Here is a 21,198-nt window from a genome sequence, read left to right on the forward strand (position 1 = left end):
GCAAAGGGAACAAGCATCAAAATCCAGGATGTTCAGAGAACCCCCCCTCAAAATCAATTAGAATAGGTCCACACCGCGTCACCTAATAGTGAAATTTACAAGTCTTAGTGACAAAGAGAAAATCCTGAAAGCAGCCCGGGAAAAGAAGTCTGTAACGTACAATGGTAAAAATATTAGATTGGCAGCAGACTTATCCACAGAGACCTGGCAGGCCAGAAAGAGCTGGCATGATATATTCAGAGCACTAAACGAGAAAAACATGCAGCCAAGAATACTATATCCAGCTAGGCTATCATTGAAAATAGAAGGAGAGATTAAAAGCTTCCAGGACAAACAAAAACTGAAAGAATTTGCAAATACCAAACCAGCTCTACAGGAAATATTGAAAGGGGTCCTCTAAGCAAAGAGAGACCCTCAAAGTAGTAGACCAGAAAGGAACAGAGACAATATACAATAACAGTCACCTTACAGGCAATACAGTGGCACTAAATTCATATCTCTCAATAGTTAACCTGAATGTTAATGGGCTAAATGGCCCAATCAAAAGACACAGGGTATCAGAATGGATAAAAAAACAAAACCCATCAATATGCTGCCTACAAGAAACTCATTTTAGACCCGAAGACACCTCCAGATTTAGGGTGTGGGGGGTGGAAAAGAATTTACCGTGCTAATGGACATCAGAAGAAAGCAGGAGTGGCAATCCTTATATCAGATCAATTAGATTTTATTTATTTATTTATTTATTTATTTATTTATTTTTTAAAGACTTTATTTATTTATTTGTCATAGAGAGAGAAGCGAGAGTGAGCACAGGCAGACAGAGTGGCAGGCAGAGGCAGAGGGAGAAGCAGGCTCGCTGCCAAGCAAGGAGCCCGATGTGGGACTCGATCCCAGGACGCTGGGATCATGACCTGAGCCGAAGGCAGCTGCTTAACCAACTGAGCCACCAGGCGTCCCAGATCAATTAGATTTTAAGCCAAAGACTATAATAAGAGATGAGGAAGGACACTATATAATACTCAAAGGATCTGTCCAACAAGAAGATCTAGCAGTTTTAAATATCAATGCCCCTAATGTCGGAGCAGCCAAGTATATAAACCAATTAAAAACAAAATCAAAGAAACGCATCAACAATAATACAGTAATAGTAGGGGACTTTAACACTCCCCTCATTGAAATGGACAGATCATCCAAGCAAAAGATCAACAAGGAAATAAAGGCCTTAAATGACACACTGGACCACGTGGACATCACAGATATATTCAGAACATTTCATCCCAAATCAACAGAATACACATTCTTCTCTAGTGCACATGGAACATTCTCCAGAATAGATCACATCCTCGGTCCTAAATCAGGTCTCAACCGGTATCAAAAGATTGGGATCATTCCCTGCATATTTTCAGACCACAATGCTCTGAAGCTAGAACTCAATCACAAGAGGAAATTTGTAAAGAACCCAAATACTTGGAGACTAACCAGCATCCTTCTAAAGAATGAATGGGTCAACCAGGAAACTGAAGAAGAATTGAAAAACTTCATGGAAACAAATCATAATGAAAACACAACGGTTCAAAATCTGTGGGACACAACAAAGGCAGTCCTGAGAGGAAAATATATAGCGGTACAAGCCTTTCTCAAGAAACAAGAAAGGTCTCAGTTACACAACCTAACCCTACACCTAAAGGAGCTGGAGAAAGAACAAGAAAGCCTAAACCCAGCAGGAGAAGAGAAATCATAAAGATCAGAGCAGAAATCAATGAAATAGAAACCAAAAAAACAATGGAACAAATTTGAAACTAGGAGCTGGTTCTTTGGAAGAATTAATAAGATTGATAAACGCCTGGCCAGACCTATCAAAAAGAAAAGAGAAAGGACCCAAATAAATAAAATCATGAATGGAAGAGGAGAGATCACAACGAACATCAAAGAAATACAGACAAATATAAGAACATACTATGAGCAACTCTACGCCAACAAATTTGACAATCTGGAAGAAATGGATGCATTCCTAGAGACATATAAACTACCACAACTGAACCAGGAAGAAATAGAAAGCCTGAGCAGACCCATAACCAGTAAGGAGATTGAAACAGTCATCAAAAATCTCCAAACAAACAAAAGCCCAGGGCCAGATGGCTTCCCGGGGGAATTCTACCAAACATTTAAAGAAGAACTAATTCCTATTCTCCTGAAACTGTTCCAAAAAATAGAAATGGAAGGAAAACTTCCAAACTCATTTTATGAGGCCAGCATCACCTTGATCCCAAAACCAGACAAGGATCCCATCAAAAAAGAGAACTACAGTCCAATATCCTTGATGAACACAGATGCGAAAATTCTCACCAAAATACTAGCCAATAGGATTCAAGAGTACATTAAAAGGATTATTCACCACAACCAATTGGGATTTATTCCAGGGCTGCAAGGTTGGTTCAACATCCGCAAATCAATCAGTATGATACAACATATTAATAAAAGAAAGAACAAGAACCATATGATCCTCTCCATAGATGCTGAAAAAGCATTTGACAAAGTACAGCATCCCTTCCTGATCAAAACTCTTCAAAGTGTAGGGCTAGAGGGCACATACCTCAATATTATCAAAGCCATCTATGAAAAACCCACCGCAAATATCATTCTCAATGGAGGAAAAACTGAAAGCTTTTCCGCTAAGGTCAGGAACACGGCAGGGATGTCCGTTATCACCACTGCTATTCAACATAGTACTAGAAGTCCTAGCCTCAGCAATCAGACAAGAAAAGGAAATTAAAGGCATCCAAATCGGCAAAGAAGAAGTCAAACTATCACTCTTTGCAGATGATATGATACTCTATGTGGAAAACCCAAAAGACTCCACTCCAAAACTGCTAGAACTTGTACAGGAATTCAGTAAAGTGTCAGGATATAAAATCAATGCACAGAAATCAGTTGCATTTCTCTACACCAACAACAAGACAGAAGAAAGAGAAATTAAGGAGTCCATCCCATTTAGAATTGCACCCAAAAGTATAAGATACCTAGGAATAAACCTAACCAAAGAGGCGAAGAATCTATACACAGAAAACTATAAAGTACTCATGAAAGAAATTGAGGAAGACACAAAGAAATGGAAAAATGTTCCATGCTCCTGGATTGGAAGAATAAATATTGTGAAAATGTCTATGCTACCTAAAGCAATCTACACATTTAATGCAATTCCTATCAAAGTACCATCCATTTTTTTCAAAGAAATGGAACAAATAATCCTAAAATTTATATGGAACCAGAAAAGACCTCAAATAGCCAAAGGAATATTGAAAAAGAAAGCCACAGTCGGTGGCATCACAATTCCGGACTTCAAGCTCTATTACAAAGCTGTCATCATCAAGACAGCATGGTACTGGCACAAAAACAGACACATAGATCAATGGAACAGAATAGAGAGCCCAGAAATAGACCCTCAACTCTGTGAGCAACTAATCTTCAACAAAGCAGGAAGAATGTCCAATGGAAAAAAGACAGCCTCTTCAACAAATGGTGTTGGGAAAATTGGATAGCCACATGCAGAAAAATGAAACTGGACCATTTCCTTATACCACAGACAAAAATAGACTCAAAATGGATGAATGACCTCAATGTGAGAAAGGAATCCATCAAAATCCTTGAGGAGAACACAGGCAGCAACCTCTTCGACCTCAGCCGCAGCAACATCTTCTTAGGAACATCGGCACAGGCAAGGGAAGCAAGGGCAAAAATGAACTACTGGGATTTTATCAAGATCAAAAGCTTTTGTACAGCAAAGGAAACAGTGAACAAAACCAAAGGACAACTGACAGAATGGGAGAAAATATTTGCAAACGACATATCAGATAAAGGGCTAGTGTCCAAAATCTATTAAGAACTTAGCAAACTCAACACCCAAAGAACAAATAATCCAATCAAGAAATGGGCAGAAGACATGAACAGACATTTCTGCAAAGAAGACATCCAGATGGCCAACAGACTCATGAAAAAGTGCTCCACATCATTCAGCATCAGGGAAATACAAATCAAAACCACCATGAGATATCACCTCACACCAGTCAGAATGGCTAAAATTAGCAAGTCTGGAAATGACAGCTGCTGGCAAGGATGTGGAGAAAGGGGAACCCTCCTACACTGTTGGTGGGAATGCAAGCTGGTGCAACCACTCTGGAAAACAGCATGGAGGTTCCTCAAAAAGTTGAAAATAGAGCTACCCTATGACCCAGCAATTGCACTGCTGGGTATTTACCCTAAAGATACAAACGTAGTGATCCGAAGGGGCACGTGTACCCGAATGTTTATAGCAGCAATGTCTACAATAGCCAAACTATGGAAAGAACCTAGATGTCTATCCACAGATGAATGGATAAAGAAGTGGTATATATACACAATGGAATACTATGCAGCCATCAAAAAAATGAAATCTTGCCATTTGCGATGACGTGGATGGAACTAGAGGGTATCATGCTTAGCAAAATAAGTCAATTGGAGAAAGACAACTCTCATATGATCTCCCTGATATGAGGGAGAGGGGATGCAACATGGGGAGTTAAGAGGGTAGGAGAAGAGTAAATGAAACAAGATGGGATTGGGAGGGAGACAAACCATAAGTGACTCTTCATCTCACAAAACAAACTGAGGGTTAATGCAGGGAGGTGGGTTTGGGGGGGTGGGGTTATGGACATTGGGGAGGGTATGTGCTATGGTGAGTGCTGTGAGGTGTGTAAACCTGGCGATTCACAGACCTGTACCCCTGGGGATAAAAATATATGTTTATAAAAAATAAAAATAAAAAAAATAAAAGTCTTATTTATTGGGAATGAGGAAATACAGTACCTATTTCATCACTGTGCCCTAATCTACATTAAGTTATTACACAAAAAATACAAAGGAATCATTTGCCGTACAACCTTTTTATACTGTATAAATTTGCATATAGATTATCAGCTTCATAAACAAGATTGGATAAACAGCTGGTAAATACAGTCTTCACATACTAATGCTAAATACTGCTTATGTTTTCTACCTCATTTTTGCCCACTGTAGTCACAACTACAGATAGACTGAATGGTTTATTTGTGCTGATGAGCCAAGCAGCCTTAATACCTATGAAATAAGATACTTGAGGAACACCTGCTTTATTTCAGAAACATATTGTCAGTGAGATACCATAAAGCCATAAATCTCAGCATATCAATTGAGCAAACAGGTTGCTAATTCAGTTTAATCTTGCCCCATGTGAAAACACATTTAATACTATCTACCTCCAATTCTCCAGGAAGGTGCTCTCCTGGTAAGTCCAACGTAAGTAAAAAAATACCCCTGGTGTCAAGAATATGTTTGGGTTCTTTTGGAATATGTCTTCCTGCATTTAAAACTTTTGGATTTTTAGGAACATACTTCCAAATCTGTTAGGTTTGCAATTCGTCTTTCTAAGCCCCAGAACTGCACTACATAGTATTTCATTTAGTTATCAATTGTGAAAACTTTCTGAACACAGGTAGGCTGTTTTCTAGTTACTGTTAGTTAGGTTGCAGGTCATGTAATTGGGTTCTGACCAATAAACATTAAGTAATGTCCATCATTCCAGGCCTGGTCCCTAAAAGGCTATGTGCCACACATCCTCTTTTCCCCGATTTAGTAGTACAATGAAGAGGAGGACGAGGACCTGAATGATCACGGAGCTCAAGAACATCTCCGTTCCGGAAGACCGCATGAAGCCAGATGTCTTCCCCACCTCCTCCTCTCCATACCGAACTGTGTCTTAAGTTACAATCAGACATTTATTGTGGAGAAGTACTGAGATTTCAGGATTTTTTTTTTTTTAATAGTAGTTAGCATACCCTTCCATGAGTAATTACTGTTCCTTTGGCACTTTGCTTGGCATCCTTAATTAAAGCACTTTCATTTGAATTACCTTAAATGAAAAGTATTGATTAAGTGTGTCTTCTGGTATTAGTTTAGTGAATTGTCTGTGGGGTATTTGGGTCAATTTGTTCTTTTATCCACATTCATCTCTTACATCCTTTGCATACTTTCCATTTCTTTTATTAGAGCTATTCTCATTTGAGGCTGTCTCTTAGGAGACTAGCATAGTCCTTGATCTCCAGTTTGATTATTACATTGATATAAGACATAGCAGAGTTACGTGGTTTTAATTCTAGATGGTCAGAATAATTCTAGATGGTGTGTAGGTTATACTAATTGTAAGTAATTGGAATTGGAAACAATTACAGAAAGAAACAGACTTAAATACCAAAGGAAAAAAATGTACTTTAAACTTTCAATTTGTTTTGGTCATTCTATATTTATTATTAAAAATTATCTTAACATATCAGAGGATGAAATAAATAGTCTCCTAGTATATTCCAACATAACCTTCTGTGAAGAAATAAAGTACAGTAAATTTCAACATTTTAATGTAGAACATATATCTGGTGTATGTGTAGATGTTTTATCAAAATATGGATGCATTTCAAATCATGTGCATTTTAAGATGAATTACTGCTACATACTTCTGTGCCAATTTGATTCATTTCTGGCGGCCTCAGTGCAGCACTCGTACTTCTAGGAAAAAAGATAGATGATTGAAAATATTCCAGTGTAATCTGTTTCTCAAATAATTGTCTTTTTGTCTTGCTTTGACATTTGCAGGTACAAATATAATGTCCTCTATTTTTATGTTTTTACTCTTCATCGGTATCATTACTGTTGTCATACTTAACATATATTGAACTCCGCCAAATGCCTATCTCTGGGCCAGGTACTTGTATTTAATTCCTACAATAATTTTGTAAAGTAGGTAGTATTATTATCCCTGTTTTACTCTTAAGGTCATGGTAACTTACAAAAGTTAGTTTGTCCAAGGTCACAATTTAATTACTGTTAGAGTAGAACTTCCATCTCGGTTTCTCTAACTAAAATAACAGTGTTCTTTACTTACTGTATACCCATCATTTTAAAAAATTTTTTAAAGATTTAATTATTTATTTTATTTTTTTTTAAAGATTTTATTTATTTATTTGACAGAGATCACAAGTAGACGGAGAGGAAGGCAGAGAGAGAGAGAGGGAAGCAGGCTTCCTGCCGAGCTGAGAGCCCGATGTGGGACTCGATCCCAGGACCCTGAGATCATAACCTGAGCCGAAGGCAGCGGCCTAACCCACTGAGCCACCCAGGCGCCCTTAATTATTTATTTTAGAGTGAGAAAGCATGCGTGCACATGCACACAGGAGCTGGGAGGGGGTACAGAGGAAGAGGATCTCAAGCAGATGCCCTGCTGAGCCTGGAGTCTGGCCTGGGTCTTGATCCCATGACCCTGAGATCACGACCTGAGCTGAAATCAAGAGTTGGTTGCTTAATTCACGGAGCCACCCTGGCACCCCCCCATCATTTCCTTATTAAGGTTAATTGGCAAAAGAGAATTGAGGCACTATTTCTGGGTTTGTTGAAAAATATATGAATAGTATTTGTGAGCTATTGAATCACAGTTTTAATATAAAATATTTAATTAATTAAAATTAAGTATTGTTTAGATAACCAAATTATTAGTACTGTTTTTTCCCTAGGGAAAGAATTATATAATGTAGAGATTGATTTTATTCTTCAGAGACTTGTCCTCTAACTATACTAAGTTTTAGATTAATCGCTCTTCAGTTTACATTTTTTTAATGTGAAATGCTTTCTAATTTATCAGTAATTTCAATTTTTATTTTATTTTAATCCATTATCTTTAGCTTTTTTTCCCCTTAGTTTTAAAGACATTGAATTAGTATTTTTTTAATCTTTTCATTGACTGATTTTGTCAATGTGGATATTTTTTGATGGACCTTAGTTTCTTTATAAAGATCTTATTTTATCTATCTATCTATCTATCTATCTAGCTATCTACCTATTCTATTTATTTGTCAGAGACAGAGAGAGAGAGAGAGCACACACAAGCAGGGGAATGGCAGGCAGAGGGAGTAGCAGGCTCCCTGTTGAGCAAGGAGCCTGATGCGGGGCTTGATCCCAGGACCCTGGGATCATGACCTGAGCGAAAGGCAGGCACTTAACTGACTGAGCCACCTAGGCGTCCTTAATGGATTTTAGTTTTTAGGGCAGGTTTTGATTCACAACAATATTGAACAGAGGTACAGACATTTCCCATATACCCCTTACGTAATGCATAGCTCTCTCCATTATCAATACCTTTTACCAGGCTGGTACGTTTATTATAATTTGTGAGCATACATTGATACATCATTAAAACCCAAGGGGAGGTGAACCATGAGAGACTATGGACTCTGAAAAACAATCTGAGGGGTTTGAAGCGGCGGGGGGGGGGGTGGGAGGTTGGGGGAACCAGGTAGTGGGTACTAGAGAGGGCACGGATTGCATGGAGCACTGGGTGTGGTGCAAAAACAAGGAATACTGTTATGCTGAAAATTAAAAAAAACAAAAACAAAAACAAAACAAAAAACCCAAAGTCCCAGAGTGCCTGGGTGGCTCAGTCCTTTGAATGTCTGACTCTTGATCTTGGCTCAGGCTATGGTCTCAGGTCTTGGGATCAAGCCCCGCATTGGTCTCTGCTCAGTTTGGAGTCTGCTTGTCTCTCCCCTTCTGCTCCTCCCCACCTCCCACATACACTTTCTCTCAAATAAAATAAAATGACCCAAATCCAAGTTGACATTAGGGTTCACTCTTGGTCTTGTACATCCTGTAGTCTTTGGCAAATGTATAAATGACTTGTACCCACCAGTATAGTATCAGAGTAGTTTCAATGCCCTGAAAATTCCCTGTGCCTCTACTATTCATTTGTCTCCCCTAACTCCTTGCAAGCACTAATCTTTTATCGTTTCCATGGTTTTGCTTTTTACAGAATGTTATGTGGTTGAACTCACACAATATGTAGACTTCTCAGATTGGTTTCTTTCACCTAATAATAGACATTAAAGTTTCCTCCATGTGTTTTCATTGCTTAATAGCTCATTTCTTTTTAACGCTGAATAGTATTTCATTGTTGGGATGTGCCACAGTTGTCCACTCACCTACTGAAGGACATCTTGATTGCTTCCAAATTTTAGCAGATATGAGTAAAGTCATGGTAATTATTTATTTTCACTTCTCTGTGGACATAAATGTTCACCTTCTTTGGGTCAATAATAAGGAGAACAAGTGCTGGATCATATGTTGTCAGTATGTTTAATTTTGTAAGAAACTACGAGAATGTCTTTGAATGTGGCTGTACCATTTTGCATTCCCATCAGTAATGACTGAGGGTTCCTGTTGCTCCACATTCCACTACTTATGAGCATCTGGTGTTAGTGTTCTGGATTTTGCCTGTTCAAAATTGTGTGTAGTCGTTACACACAAAAGTCGATACACACAGTGTGTGTATCTTGTTGTTTTACTTTGAGTGTCCCTGATGACATAGGACGTACAGCATCTTTTTGTGTGCGTATTTGCTATATCTTACTGGTGTATATTCTTTGGTGTGGGGTCTTTAGCCCATGTTTTAATTAGGTTGTTTGTTTTCTTATTATTGAGTTTTAACAGTTCTTCATGTATTTTAGATAAAGTCCTTTATCAGATACATCTTTTGCAAATATTTTCTTCTAGTCTGAGGCTATATTGTGTTGTGTTGTGTTGTGTTTCTCACCCAACAACTTTTGATATTCATCTAAGCTGTTGCTTCCAGGTAGCTGTAATTGGATCCTTTTCAATGATGTAGAGTATTTCATTGCACTTTTATACCACACTTCATTTATTCATTCTCCTATGTCTTATTTGATAGTCTTAGTTTTGTTTTTGTTTTACATGAAAGCTAATGTGCTTATTATTCTTCACATGTATATCTCCTGGTTCACAACTGTGCGCATTTTTGCCAGGCATGTATTTGGTATCCATATTTTCAGTTTCAGAGGATTAACTGTTTTGTAAAATTATTACATCAAATTATATCCTTTACAGGGCTGTATAAATTTTCTTAATGTCTATGCACTTGACAGTACTTGCTATTAAAAGATATTTTAGTTTGGGGCACCTGGGTGGCTCACTTGTTAAGCGTCTGCCTTCAGCTCAGGTCATGATCCCAGGGTCCTGGGATCAAGCCCCGCATCAGGCTCCCTGCTCAGCGGGAAGCTTGCTTCTTCCTCTCCCACTCCCCCTGCTTGTGTTCCCTCTCTCGCTCATTGTATCTCTCTCTGTCAAAAAATAAATAAAATCTTTAAAAAAACAGATATTTTAGTTTTAAGGATTCTGATATTGCGTGTTGTATTTGGATTTTCTTAAGAATTAAAGTTCTTGGGCACCTGGGTGGCTCAGTGGGTTAAAGCCTCTGCCTTCAGCTCAGGTTGTGATCCCAGGGTCCTGGGATGGAGCCCCACATAGGGTCTCTGCTCGGCAGAGAGCCTGCTTCACTTCCTCTCTCTCTGCCTGCCTCTCTGCCTACTTCTGATCTCTGTCAAATGAATAAAATCTTAAAAAAAAAAAAGAATTTAAGTTCTCGAAGATTTATGTGTTTAATCTTTAAGAGACCAATTTTTCTCTTTTATGAAATTGTCCTCTTTCACATGTCTTGTGTTTTTTTTTTTTCTCCTGGATTCTTAATCATATGTAATAATTTTTATACATTCTGGATGCATGTCTTTTGTTGGTGATATGTGTGGTAAATACCACTATGTGGTTTGGATTTTCATTGTTTTCTGTGTCTTTCTTGAAGAGACATTCTTAATTTTAATATAATCTGAAACATCAGTCTTTTCCATATGGTTAGTGATTTTTGGGGGGATTCTGTTTAAAACTTCCTTGTCTTCTCCATTATTAGGTAATATCCCAATTGCGGCCAAATGGCCCTAGATTATGTGGAAAGGTCTTAATTATTTCTTTACAATAAGATATAAACTATTCAATTCTTTAAAAGAATATAAACTATTCAGATTTTTAATTTTTCTTATGTCTATTTTATTCTTTGGTTTTTAAACAAAAATTGTTGGTACACTTAATTCTTCTTATAATCATTCTTTTCACTTAACATGTCAGGAATTTTAGAAAGTTCAGCCAGTGCTCTTCAAATGTTTCTTGTTCTCTGTTTCCTCTGTCTTCTGCTTTGGGACTCTAGTAACACCATATCTTTTATGTCTCTTTCATATTTTTCCCCTGTCTCTTCACCCATGTTTCAGTTCACTTTTCTACTGGGTCCAATTTGCTATTAAATCTCATTCATTCAGTTCTTAATTTGGTCACTGCATTTTCATTTTGTTGTTTTTATAGTTCCCACTTTTTCAGATTAAATTCTTAAACTTATCTATTACAGTTTCTAATGTCTTTTATTGTTTCTATTTTTTAAGGCAAATTTCTCTTCCATTATAATAAAGATCATTATTTTAAGACCTGTGTCTTTTTCCTGATAATATCTGGATTGTCATAGCCCTGTTTCTGGTAGCCCTTGTTCTTGTTTTCTTACCTATTTCCATGTCTGGTTATTTTTCATTTTGTCCTCAATACCATATTTATAAAATCTAATTATAGATTGAGACCTTGTATGAAATCTTTTCCAAAGAGAATGTAATCCTGCTATGTGCATGAGGACAGTAGAACCTTAATCACTTTTAGAGATAAGTGTCCTTCAAAGTAGATCTGCTGGCTCTGGAAGGCTTCACCATGCTCTAATTCCCAAGATTACTCCTTAGGACTTAGCTCACCAAACTTTGGTGGGCCTGGACTCTAATCCATTTTCCTGTGACATATTGTCCTCCTCCATAATTAGAAACAAGAGGATCCCTAAGATGATCCTGGGAGTCCATCCTTTTCTGCATCTGGGCCTGGTAATTTTTCACTCTTAATCTTCAGCCTTTTAAGCTGAAAAGTAAACTGTGCCTTTTTTAGTTGTCTGTTAGTTCTACTTATCATTATTAGTCTCTGAAATCCATAAACAGGCTTATAATTTTAAAACCTGTGCCTACCTCCTGTACTGTTTGAGGGTTTACCTTACCTTTGTTTCTGATTTTTTTAAGTTAAATTGCCATAGAAATATGTTATTAATATTGATACTGTGCTACTGCCTAATATCCTATTTTTCCTCATATTATATAACATTTTAATGGGTATTTTTAGAGAAGAAACAAAACAAAAGCAGGTGTGTTTTTTCTTGTGTGTACTTTTTATAATTTCTTGTGAAAATGCAAATTTATTATCAGATTCACAGCTGTTTTAAATCGTCTGTCATGATATTTCAAAATTAAAGCAATTAGATGTCCAGCCCCCTTTTTTTGTTTCTGAGTAGAAAAAGTATATCTCATGATAAGATGTATATGTATGTATATTTAAATATTTAATTAATAGGGACAAGATGAAATGCTGTATTTTAGCTCTTAGAATGTGGAATTATTTTACATTTTGCTTTTTACAGGTTATATTTATAATGCAATGTGATAATTCACAAAAGTGATAGTCATTATTTAGGTTATATTTGCCCTTTCAAAGTCCCTAATAAATATTTCAGTCTAAATCTGTTTTCTTAAAAGGTATGGCTATTTGCTTAGTTTGCTTATTGGAACAAGAGGATGATTATCCCTTTGCTTTAGACACAGAATACTTTGATGTTATGTTTTTAATTAAACCATTCAGAAGGTTTCTGAAGACTTTTAATTTTTATATCTAATCCTTATATAGAAATATTCTGAAGTTAAAAATATTACTTAACCTACATATTAGAAATATTAGTGTAATTTATATTCAGTATTAATATGTTTAAAGAATTATTTATATCTATACTTTCCCTTCACATTACTTGACCTCCTATAATCTGAGTTTGAACTTCATCAAATAATTTAATTTCTCAAATTGTTTATTATGTGAATTAGATTAGTATATGTTCATATCTCAAAGAAATATATTGAAATATTTTATGGTAAGAAATTTTATGTATAACAAAATATTATGGTGGACAGACTTAAGATGACTATCAATGATCTCTGCCTCCTGGAATTCACACTATCGTATAGTGTGGGCAGGATTTTTGACTTCTAAACCAGAATATATGGCAAGGATAATGGTATATCACTTCTATAGTTATGGCATGTCACTTCCATACATATGCTTTAAGTATGTCCTTTTTTTAAAGAAGATCTTATTTATTTGAGAGAGAGAGCACCTAGAGGGAGAGTGAGAAGGAGAAGCTGACTTCCCGCAGAATAGACAGCCCAATGTGGGGCTTTGTCCCAGGATGCTGACATCATGACCTGAACCAAAGGCAGGCTCTTAACCAACTGAGCCACCAGGCACCCCTTTAAGTCTGTGTCATGCTAGAAGTTTTGATCTAGAGAGTTTCTCCCTTTCTTTCTCACTTTGAAGAAGTAAATGGAGCTGAAGGCATCTTCTGGGAGTTGAGGGCAGCCTTCAGCCAATAATAAATGAGAAACCAAGGTCTTTAGTTCTGTAGCCATAAAAAAATAAATTCTGCCAGCAACCTGAGGGAGCTTAGAAGCAGCCCATCCCATCTAACCTTTAAGGGCAACCCAACCCCAGCTGACACCTTGATTGCAACTATGTAGCAGATCCCAGCTCCAGCCAGTGCCTTGACTGTATCCTAACTCATCTCAGAATCTGAGGACTCAACTTTGCTCTATGTGCAGACTTCAGACCCACAAAATCTGTGAGATAATAAATATTTGTTGATTAAAGTTACTAAGCTTTTGTGATTTGCTACTTAGCAATGGAGAACTACTGCAAATATATCCAATTAATCTTTTATTTACTTGAATTACATATTTGTGTATTAAATATACAATACACCCTTTATGTGCTTTTAGGGTTTTCAAACCAAGAAGGGCATCTCAATCTTTCATAGAAAAAATATACTTTCCTGAATGGGCAAAATAATTTTAACAATGCAAATTAAGGCTTTTCTAAAAATAGACTATTTAAAAAGAAATTTTACTTTTGTGTTACTTAACACAATGGTTTGTTACAGAGCAAAACATAGCTTAGGGGCACCCGAAGGTGGCTGAGTTGGTTAAGCGTCCCAATCTTGATTTCAGCTCAAGTCATGACCTCAGGGTGATGGAATCAAGACCTGCGTTGGGAGAGAGAGAGCACCCACCTGCGTTGGGCTCCACGCTCAGCAGAGAGACTGCTCGTCTCTCTTCCTTTGCTCCTTCTCTTGCTTGTGCTTTCTCTTTCTCTCTCTCAAAATAAATTAAAAAAAAAAATCCTTAAAAAAAAGTAAAACATATCATAAAACATTTTTTTCTTTATCAGAATACTTCACATTCATATATGTAAAATTTTAGTAAGAAAGAATTTAGAATTTTCTTCTTAATATTGCTCTCCTTTTGTTGAAAATAATTGTGAGGTACTCCATTCTGATATTTTAATTTCATTTATGTATAAAGTCTATAATGAAATTGACAGGTTTTAATCTTTATTTCCATTTACATTATTATGTAGGTTACATGAAAATCTATAATGGCTGTGCTAAACATTTCAATATAACAGCTGATTATATTTGTAACAGATTTGCATAAGTGGTTATATTAATTGATTTTGACATGTGGGAAATGAGATGGGAGGATCATTCATTTGCATAGCACAGCATTAGGTGTAAGTGATACATTTATATATATTTTTAAAATTTTTACACATATACATTTATATGTTTATTTGAGATTTCATTCATTTCATCCCTTGGTTGTTTTTTTGTTTTTTTTGTTTTTTTTTCATTTCATCCCTTGTAATGAATATATTTTTCCATGAGTAGTAACTCTGCTATTAGAATGCAAAATCTTGGAATTTGATTAGAAATACGACAAGTAGACCTGATTTCTTTTTCTTTTGTCTTTTTTGAATGAATTAGACAGGAGACAAATTTGTCTTATAAGATATTCCTGTTTATAAGAAGAAATATTTGATTTTTCTGGCCTGGTCTCTATCTTTACTATGATGATTACCAACTCCCATACTTCTACATTTACCAGTGAGTTCTTAAAATTCTACTGTTAGCAAGAGCTCTTCCTTCTCTACCATTTATTTATTATTGGGATGAACACATGAATTCCTGTTTTCTCCAATCATAGATAAATCACTTAGCATTCAACTGGTTCCAAATTTGGCTAGTGGGGGCTACTTTAGGCAAGCTTGTATTTTTGCGACATATACCCATCATTTTGTGAATACTTCCTTACTTTCTGATATAAGAAGATGTTCCAGGCTCATGTGATACCTGTCCTGTCTCAGCCATTTAAAACATGTTTTTGTAGATCTCTGATTCCTTGTAATGAAGAATTATATTGGAGGCCGTTATCTTGGTGCTAGATATGTTCTTTGCTACTGAGGTATCTTAATGGACTGTTCAGTGAACAGAACTACGAAATATTTATTTATATGTACAGATAAGTACATAATATTCATGTACATGTGTACATATGCAGCACATACACACATATACATTTTAGAAAGCATTACTTAATACCTAGACTTCCAATTCCAATGTATCCCTCTATGGTTCTTTTGGACCTTCTCTAGTTTAGTATCTGTATGTCTCTTCTTCCTCAGTGAAAACACTGGCTTCCAGTGATGTAACACATTCCTTATTTGCTCAGTTCTCTAATACAAGAAATGCTTTCAGAATTGCTTTGTCTGTATCACTTTAATAAGCAAACCTAAAAAGATTCCAAAGTTTAACTCGTCCACCTTACTTAGCTCAGGATTAAGGATATATAGTCAGATACTGTGTTAAGAAGTTATTTGGGGGGCGCCTGGGTGGCTCAGTGGGTTAAGCCGCTGCCTTCGGCTCAGGTCATGATCTCAGGGTCCTGGGATCGAGTCCCACATCGGGCTCTCTGCTCAGCAAGCAGCCTGCTTCCCTCTCTCTCTCTCTCTCTGCCTTCCTCTCCGTCTACTTGTGATCTCTCTCTGTCAAAAAAAAGAAAAAAAAAAAAATCTTAAAAAAAAAAAAAAAAAAAGAAGTTATTTGGAATGGTCCCTCTTCTTTTTTCTTTCCTCCCCTCCTCCCTTCCTTTCCTTTCTTTTCTGTTCTTCCTCACCTCTCCCTCCAACTCTCCTCCCTCCCTCCCTTCCTTTCCCTTCAGGATGGCTATATGGTATTCATTGGAAATTCATTAGATTCATTTCTTTTAGTTTCTGTTTTACGTTTTTTTTCCTCTTTCTCATTCTTACTGGTTTTATGTATATATTTCAGAATATGTTGAACACTGACATTCTTTCAAAAGATAAAAGTACTTAAAAATATACTCAGGGAGATTAGTTCCCATTTCCTCCTTTCTTCTCCAGGGGGTAACTGATTTCATTGTTTCTTGTTTATCCTTCCTGTGATTCATATATATACATATATATATGTATATGTTTTATATATATGCATATGTTTCTTATATATGTATATATATATACATATACATATTCATTCTTTTCCTTCTTACACAAAAGGTAACATATCATAGATATGTATCTATATTAGGTCATAAAGATCTTTATTATCTATTTGTTTGGTTTTATTTATTGATGTATGGCACTCCATTATGTTTATGTACTATAGTTTATTTAACAAATCTTGCACGCATGGACATTCAGATCATTTATAATATTTTGTAATTATAAATGATGCTGTATTAAACTTGTGCTCATATATTTTCATAGTGCTGGTGATTTACTTTTAAATTCCTTTAAGTGGGATTTTTGGGTTGAGGAATAAGTGCTCCCATATATTTGTTAGATATTGCTAAATTCTCCTCCATAGGGATTTTCTCATTTTGCATTCTCACCAGCTCATAATTTTATAGGAGGGCTGTTTGCCCACAGTCTCATTCGTAAGCAGAGCATATTGCTATACTTTTAAAATTTTGACAATCTGATGAGGGAGAAGTGGCATCTTAGTATAGTTTTAGTTCATATTTCCCTATTTGTAAGTAAAGTTGAACATTTTTTCACATAGTTAAGAACCGTTGTTTTTTTGTGTGTGTGAATTGTCTATGTCTTTTGCCAGTTTTTCTATGGAATCGTCAGTCCTTCCCTTATTATTAGAGAGCTCTTTGTAAATTAAGGATTTTAGCACTTTTATGTCACATACATTGTCAGTTTTCTCACAATTTGTCATATTTTTTTTACTTTACTAATGGCATTCCTTTTACCATGCCTTTCAGTATACCCATGCTATCTTGCAATTTTTTTCTTCTAATATGTTTAAAGTTTTATTTTGTATGCTAGGATGTCTGATCCATTTAGAGGTTTTTTTCCTTTTTTTTTAAATCATTTTTTTAAATTTATTTTCAGCATACCAGTATTCATTGTTTTTGTACCACACCCAGTGCTCCATGCAATCTGTGCCCTCTCTAATACCCACCACCTGGTTCCCCCAGCCTCCCACCCCCCCACCTCTTCAAACCCTTCATATTGTTTTTCAGAGTCCAGTTAGAGGTTTTTATATGTGTTTGATATGAGGACTTGTCGCGGCCGGCGCGACAAATAGACCAGGAAACGTGAGGGTAAGAGGATGGTGAAAAGAAATTAAGAGACAAAGAAATGGGGGCAGGAGGAGCACTGAGGAGGATGTCCAACAGTGCCGATTTTATTCCACATCTTACAAGCTTTTATAAGGCAGACCAAAATAGAAGGAGTAATACATCAGTATCTAGTCAGATGACCACAAGTTCCTATAACAAGTTTACATTAACTACAAGCAAATCTCATGATGCCAGGTAGTCACCGCTAATGCCATTAGCAAGACAATCAACCAGGGAGTGGGTTATGGGAAGTACAGGAACAACAAGGACCAACTAAGAATTCATGACCCTGACCACATTGTTCTTCTGTAGGGAGAGCGTGTGGGAAGTCACGTAGGCGACCGCACTTGACACATAGCACAGACCCTTTTCTCAGTGTTACTCAACTTTCCTGTCCTTAACCCCTTGTCAAGGCGTCCGGACTTTAAAGGAGACACAAGTCAGGGCCTGGTTTGATCCACGACTCCAACCATGCCGTAGCCTCCAACAAGGACTGGATTTGATTTTATATTTTTCCAAATGGCTATCCAGTTTACCATATTTTGCCATTATGGTATTTTACCATAAATATCATTTATGAAAAAAACTTTACTTTGATCATTTAAAATACACTTTTATCATATGATATGCTAGATTTTTAGTATATGATAGTTGAGCTTGTTTGTAGAATTTCTATTCTGTACCTTTGGTTTTTCTATCAATGCACTGATACTACACTATTTTATTTTATAGACTTTGAATATATTTTAATATCTTTTAAGTCTAGTTGCCCTCAAAGCTCTTCCTTTTCACTGTTTTTTCCCCCTTTTTAAAATTAAATTTTAAATTTTAATCCCAGTATAGTTAACATACAGTGTTATATTACTTGCAGGTATACAATATAGTGATTCAACAGTTCTGTACATTACTTAGTGCTTATCATGCTAAGTTCACTTTTTAATCCTCATCACCTATTTCACCCATCCCCCTGCATTCCTTGTCTGGTAACCATCAGTTTGTTTATTTTTTTGCTTTCTCTCTCTCTTTTTCCTTTTCTTGTTTGTTTTGTTTCTTAAATTCCATATCATATAGTATTTTTTTTTCTTCTGAGTTATTTCACTTAGCATTATACTCTCTAGGTCCATAGATGTTGTTAAAAATGGTAAGATATCATTCTTTATGGCTAAATAATATTCTATTGTGTATACATACCTCAATGTTTCTAACTCCTTTAAAACTTACTGGAATTTTTATTTGGTAAAATTAAAAATTACCTTTCAAATTAACTGCCATCTTATGACATTGCAATGTACCAATGAAAAATAAGGAATGTGTTTGCATATATTTATGCATACTTTTGTGTTTTGCAGGCTGAGTTTTATGCCTAAAGTTTCATTATATTTCCTTTGGAACTATTTGTTTCCTTAGTTATTTGTAGGCATTAGTGATTTTTTAGATGACAGCTAAAGTTAAATTACTAAAAATTGATGTTTAAGTTCCACTCATAATTGTACACTTTGAAAATACTTTTAATACATTCAAAATTATCTCAATGCTTATTAATATAAAGATCTTTAGATAATATATGATTGTCTAAAGAGTTTAAAATTTAAAAGAGAATATAATTCTGTATTGGACACCTTCAAGAACTCTATAAAGCCTCTCCGCTTAATTCTTTTGTTTAAAGGTTTCATTTATTTATTTTAGAGAGAGTGTGAGAGTGTGTGCAAGCAGGAGGAGGGGCAGAGGAGGAGAGATAGGGAGGGAGAGAGAATCTGAAGAAGACTCCGAGCTGAGCACGGAGCCCATCATGGAGCTCTGTCTCACTACTCCAAGATCATGACCTGAGCTGAAACCAAGAGTCAGCCGCTTACCCACCCAGGCACCCCTCAGCTTAGTGTTAACAAGGTGATATTAATTCCTTATTTCCGTAAGTAATGAAAGGCAGGAAAAATTACTTCCTAAACAAGAATATATAATTTCATCCTCCTGAGATAATTTGTAGTTTGGAGAAAATAAAATTTTAACTGTGCCTTTATAAAAATTATATTATGTTGAAGGTAACCTTTTATAATAACTTCTATTCCAATATGATATTAAATAATTTGAATAAACTTAATATTATTAACCAAAATAAATATTGTGTAACTTCCATATGGGAATATAGGTTTGTATCCAGAGCTCTTAATGTCAACATATAGATCAATTAAAAAGTACTTGAAATCCTTAACATTTGTCAAAGTTACTCATTTTTGATTACTCTGCTACTTTGAAAGACATCTATTTAGACAAATAAGACATGCAGGGAATATCAGGTGGAACAATGCAGCACTATTATTTTGAATATTTCCCTATTCTAAAACTCAGTGTTGTGGGTCACCTACATGGCTCAGATGTTTAAGTACCTGCCTTTGACTCAGGTCACGATCCTGCGGTCCTGGAATTGAGGGTTCTCCGCTCAGTGGGGAGCCTGCTTCTTCCTCTTCCTCTGCTGCTCCCTCTGGTTGTGCTCTTTCTCTCTCAAATAAATAAATAAAAAATAAAATAAAACAAAAGTAGTATTGAGATATCCATTTGTAACAAGTCATATTTATATTTTGTGACAGAAAAAGGAATTATAATAATATTGTAAATCAGACCTTCAGTGTATGTATATATTTGGTACTAAGTCATGGGATTTATGGTGGTGAGCCTAAAGGAAGGAACAAAATATAGAAATAGTAGAGAACCTTAAGTGCTTAACCTAGAAATGATGAGTATGATCATTTTCTACAGCCAGTAAACTGTATGTCACACATTTTGAAAGTTGCATTTGGGGAAGTCACAGGAAACCTAACTCCCAAAGTTTCATTGTTTCCCAGAGAATAAAGTTAGTTGTACAAAGGACTATTATATTTCTACATTAATTTTGCAGTTAGTGTAGAAAAAGATTTACTCTTCCACTCATGAATAAAAAAACTAGCAACTCATGGCTGATAAATGCATTCAGAATGTAACCTGATTATTTAGCCTATTAGTCTCGACTTTTTGACCTTTTATTAGTTAAAAAAATATATATTAAAATTATTCCTGTGTTCTGGTTAACTCTATTAAAACTAAAGACATTTTGAAAGGTCTTACTCATCTTTTAAACTTTTAAATATACCTTAAATATTAAGTCACTTTATTCAGTTAGCCTGGTGTGTTTTATTGTATAATAATTTATTTTGGAGGGTGTTCCAGTGAAAAAACATTATGTGAAATCAAGCTGTATAGTGTTAGGTGCTAACTCTCATTTTAATTGACTTCTGGAAGCAGATATAAAAATGTGAACTTTAGAAATTTTTAGAACATTTATGATCTTCTCCCACTGCTATAATTAAGCATAATTTTGAAGAATTTAATTTAATTTAGAATTCACGATTTGGAATGCTCTTATATTCTTCTGTTTTTTTATAATCTTACATAAATTCAGAGTTTGAGCTACTGAATTTAGAGTTGGACAATTCAGAAAAAAACTTTTCTTTATTACATAATTGGGGAGATCTTTTTGAAAATATAGATTCATGTGTAGAAACTGGGAAAACTATATTGATTTCAAAGAATATCAGAAGTAAGAAAATGATGTAGATTTATAAATTCCACAAACTTTCTTACTTCCCCTTAAAGTGTCTCAATATCTTTATCAAGAATATGTATCCCCAGACTCCTAGTCTTATCCCATCTGCCTTGT

At 35.6% G+C, this 21,198-nt stretch overlaps 1 protein-coding gene across 6 annotated transcripts in view; it reads left to right on the forward strand.

Moving 5' to 3' along the window:
- Positions 1-21,198, forward strand: part of ATRNL1 (attractin like 1) — an 817,982-nt gene that overhangs the window by 238,188 nt on the left and 558,596 nt on the right. The gene's annotated exons all lie outside the window — the stretch shown is intronic.

This window comes from Lutra lutra, chromosome 14, assembly GCF_902655055.1.
Source record: "Lutra lutra chromosome 14, mLutLut1.2, whole genome shotgun sequence".
NCBI lineage: Eukaryota > Metazoa > Chordata > Mammalia > Carnivora > Mustelidae > Lutra > Lutra lutra.